Source organism: Panthera onca, chromosome C2 (genome assembly GCF_046562875.1).
Source record: "Panthera onca isolate mPanOnc1 chromosome C2, mPanOnc1 haplotype 2, whole genome shotgun sequence".
Lineage (NCBI taxonomy): Eukaryota > Metazoa > Chordata > Mammalia > Carnivora > Felidae > Panthera > Panthera onca.
The window spans coordinates 154,895,577-154,900,666 of record NC_138347.1 but is presented as its reverse complement, the minus strand read 5'-3'; positions in this window follow the sequence as shown (position 1 = coordinate 154,900,666).

Here is a 5,090-nt window from a genome sequence, read left to right as displayed (position 1 = left end):
TTAATAACAGCAAATATACGAGTGCCCACTGTTGGTGAGAAGGAAGATTTTCACTCAGTCATTCACTGTCTGACATTTGGTCTATTTTGAGATGTATAGTTTACTTTGGAAACAAATCTAGAGACAGTGCAATTTAGGAAAATCACTGAGATCAATTTACCTTCGGTTTCCACCCCCAGACAACTGTGTGTTAACTCTCACAGGCATTTAACCATGCACTCAGTACAGTCAGTATTTGAGAAGAACATGATTGTTAATTTTCTTTCGGATTTAAATTAATTAAGGGTATGAATGGGTAACTCTGTTAAGTGATAGTAGATCTATGTATTTTCAGCTGGATGGGGCTGGTTGTTGTCCCCTTTGTTAATGCTTTCTCATATATTGATATCATCGCTATCATGAATAAGGGCCTACTTAGGCCCAATTGTTATCAGAATTGATTATGACTGTGCCCATTGTATACATTTATTATCACTGGTTACATTACAATTTCTTCAGTTACAATGTCAGACATGTCGGTAAATTTCATCTTCCTGACATGTTTGCCCTAGACATTTTAACTGATCCAGTCAGTGTGACATGTTCTCAGTCATCAATTGCTTGACGCTTCCCGAGCATAGGTCACTTATAACTGATTACTACTTTAATTCAGGTTTTACCTGGGTTTCACTTGCTGAACACTCCGTGATGGAAATTATTTTCTGTACGTCCTTAAAACATTCTGTATTCCGTGGTGTTTCAAAATGTTTTGAAAAGGTCACGACAGAATCAAATTGAAACAAAACTGGCATAGCCAAAAATGGAATATCATGCATGTTGGCAAATACCGATCATTTAAATAATAGAAAAATACACGATACTTTCAGGTAGGTGAACAGAGCGAGGCTTTTTGCAAGTTACTAAAACTGCTTTGAACAAAAAGAGAGCGGGATTAGTTTATTACATCATCCTTGATGAGGAAAAATACAAATACATACAGATAGTCTTCTGGAGAATCAGATCTTTTGGGGGAGCAGAGTGTTTCAGGCTATCCTTACTTCCCTATTTTGTGACGTGGGGATGGGGGCTGGCTTCATGCTGAGAAGTCACATTGGAGGATAAACTATCACTCATCGTATTCAAGGCACTATGGGATGTTTCCGCTGGGTTTTCGCAATTTTACTCCTGATAATTTTCCTTGTAGAAGTTTTGACTTTGAAAGTTCAGGCATTTTGAAGTTTTATCCGTGTGCAAAGCACATCTTGACTTTCTTTAATGTAGCCTGCAAGCTCGTTCTGTATTTATTTCACCCTTGCATAACTCAAAAGTAGCGGAACAGATTGTACTCAGATTGGGCAAAAGCAATTACCGAACCCTTAGACTAGGGCTAGTCATGGTGCCAGAAGATAATTTTGGGGAAAGCCATGATGGCACGTAAATACAGGGTTATTCAAGGTTTTCACTGACAGCTTGCCAGCGTAATGCTTTCTAGCACCAATCCCCTCAAGAAGATACACAGGGTCACCTCGGAAATTGGGCAGCACATTTTACATTCGGCATTAACTCTGGGTTTAGCATATGCTCCTGGCTCAACGCTCATGACAAATTACGACAGCAGTGAAAATACTCAGTGATAAAGATTGGCCGAGAACCTGACCATTGACAAGGTGCTTTCCTTACTGTGTTTTCCGCTAGATCCTCACAAACCTGTGTCATGGATGATCCTTCCTTCTTGTTACAGGTGAGAAAACCGAGACTCATCAAATTAATAAAATATCGCAAGCCCACCGAGGCTCTCCAGAGGTAAGGTCAGAGCTCCGATCCATTCTTCATTCATTCATCAATGGTGTTGGGAAAGCCTACTCAGTGCCAGGCGCTGAGCCCGGCACTGGAGATGTAGCGGTCAAGGCAAGCGGGCTTTCTTTCTTTGTGACGTGTACGGCCACTCAAGGACATGCCTGGAAAAGGAGCATCAAATCATGAATGTTTTGCTCTTACAAGCTCCACATAAAGCACAGAGCTCTGAGACGGGAACGTGCAGGCACCTGGCTGAGACGAGGTGGCTTCTGCGAAGAGGATGCAATCAAACGCAGACAAGAAGGGAGGCTCTTCTGGGCGGGCTCCGCTTCCACAGCTCGCCTTTCAACATGACCCTCACCCTCTCTCAGAGCAGTGGACTGACAATAACACATAGGAATTTCAACATTAAAAAATAAAGACCCCATCTTTGCCTTTATTTAAAAATTTGAAAAAACTACTGGACGCTAGTCACAAGTCGCCGCGTCTTTCACAAGGGGTACTTCTCCGGAAAGTACTTCTGGATCCCGAGCCCAGACGTGACAGTTGTCCTCCTGAATCCACCTAAGGCTTTGCCTAGTCTCCTCCTCAGACACTTACACCCGCCTCGGGTTTAATTAGTTCTGCCAAGGTATCCTGTCCGCAAGGGCAGACACCGCGACGTTTTCACATTTGCGTTCTTGAAGGTGTGCTGCCTCAACATTTGATGTTTAATTGAATGGGCGGATGGAGATCCATAATCTGTGCATGGGAAAAATACACACATACAAGAAGCAGGAGGGTGAAGCATGAGGAGCAGAGACGGTGGCGCTTGACCGATCTGGATTCGAGTCCTCACCACCTCCCCCCCCAAATCTGAACTCGATCTGGATTCCTTGTTTGTAGAATGGATACTACCGTTTCCCTTTCAAGGCCGTTAGGCTGTGATGGAGAGAAAACACAATCCACATGAAAATGAGAGGGGTGGATTCGACAGATCACAAATTGGTAACTACTGTTAATCTCTTTTAATTCTCTTCCCTTTATTGTTACCAACCTCCTATGGCTACCCGGAGTTTCGTCAAGGACACTTGGGGAAGGAGGGATTCTGAGTGATGGGCTATTTAACGGACCATGTAGAGGTTTGCGACGTATCCACGTGTAGCGAGTGATAAATGCGCCCAGACGTGACGATCTATGAAGCAAACAACCCGATATAGATCATATGTCACTCAGAACAATTAGCTAGTATTGCGTTTTGGTCCAACTACAATTTATTATAATATGAATGATACTGTTTCCAAGATTTTGAAGATTATTCGGGGATATATCTGAAAATAATTGCAAAGTGGTGGGACTGCATACGACAGAAATCGCCTAATGCCTCTCTGTGTGTGTCAAATCACGTTTCCTTGGTTCCTATAAAGGCATCTTTAATAACCACCATCCCCGGTACATCTTTCCGCTGGCTTTGCAACTGAGGAGACCAAACCTGCCTGGCCAACCCCAGCCCTTCTCTGACCCACAGGGAGAGAAGGGAGGGGGGGGGGCACCACAGAAGCAGAGGGAGAAATGTGAATTCACACTGTTGCGCCCAAGCAGGAATGTTAATCCCCAAAGCTCGTGGAGAGACATCAAGAAAGTCAATATAATAATAGAAAATATCCGGCTTCGTTCGAGTTTCAAACGCAGCGAAGATAACGTGAGCAAGAGGGCTTGTAAATAAACAGACAGCATCCACTCAGTGTCCCTTCATGGCTACATCTGCCCTCGGAGAGAAAAAAAACAATGCTACAGACCTACTTACATTGAAACGTCTTCTGCTTGTTGATAAACTATCCCCCACTTAAATGCTGCCTGTCTGGAATGTAGCAGACAATGGTCTGATTATCCTTATTGTTATTATTTTCACTCTCTCCCTTCTCCTCTCCAGATAAATGCTGTCTGGGATTGTATTCGAGTGAGGAGGAAACCGGGCATTTCCAGGGAGTCTGGGCATTCCTTGGGGGTCCTCGCTGATGGACTGATGGACCAGAGGGCAGAGCCCTCTTTGCCGATCACACATTTGGGTGCTCTGAGCAGCTTTTTCTAGAGAGTTGCACATGTGCCTTTATGAAGTGTGGCTTTTATCCACTTGGCTGATGCGGAATCTGTCCGCTTCGGGGGCGGGACGAGTGTGCTTCAAGTTCCTTTGGTGCCGGTGGGGCCAAGATATTTGAATGGAGGGTACCTGACTCATGCCTCCCTTCTTTGCCGTGACCATGGAAACAGCATTGTTGATGCCCTGTGCGTGCAGTGAGCTGAATGTCTGCTGGAGATGCTCAGGGAAAGAGAACCTTTTAAAATTTTAAAACCCGAATTTTTGACACAGGCCTGACGCCGGGTTTAATGAAGCCAGAAACAACCCACGGAAACAGACTGCAGTTGTTCTCTGACTTCGTCACCAGAGCGGTTCAGGCTAAAAGTGGTCCAGGTACCAAACACCTATAATGTAACCCTCCCAGCGGTCAAGACGATGAATACTTTGTGATGTTCCAAGATTCCATCTAAGATTCCAGGCTGCCTCGGGTGTGCCCGTCCTTCCTTTCTTCCAGTCTGCTTGTCCTGCTATCTCTGTCTGTGCGGAGTCTACCTATTTTTAAGGCTCCACTAAAAACATCACCTACTCTACAGTTAACCTGCACCTCCTCGGCTGGGAGAAATCTGTTCTCCCTATGAGTTCACAGAGCATTGCATGTCATCTCACTCTCTCTTAGGGCCTTTTCTGCCTCGTGTTTCAGTTGAGTGAACGTGGTTCGCTCACGTTCTGGTAGAGTATGGCAACACCCATATTTGCCACGTTGTTGGCCCTCAGAAAATGAATGTTAAAGAAAGATAAAATGCTCATGAATCTCATCCTACAAATCCAAGCCCTAAAGTGAGTGGTACGGGTAATGGGGATCAATACACAGGTACCAAGTGCAAATGTGCAAGATTTTCCAATTTCCCGAGCAATCTGTGTGGGTTCTTCAAGTAACAGTAGTGCCTCCGTAGAGGAATAGGTGTTTGCTGAATCACAGTTAGGTAGATGAATTAGCCCAGCTGGTTTTCGACCCCTGTAATTCTGCCTCCATCAGACAAGATACCAAAACCCAGAAAAGCAATGCCTTGTCTGGAGTGGGGATTCCAAGAACCAAAAGGGCAAATGGGAAGGCCAGCTGAGAAAAGGACTGCTCACCCCTTGGCAAAGTAACCATGCCTCATTTAATGGTGACTTTGGAGATTTTGCTAAAATGTGTTCTGATTTGTTCAAAACGCCCTTAATTGATCACCGTACTGTGTTCTGGGGAGAGTAC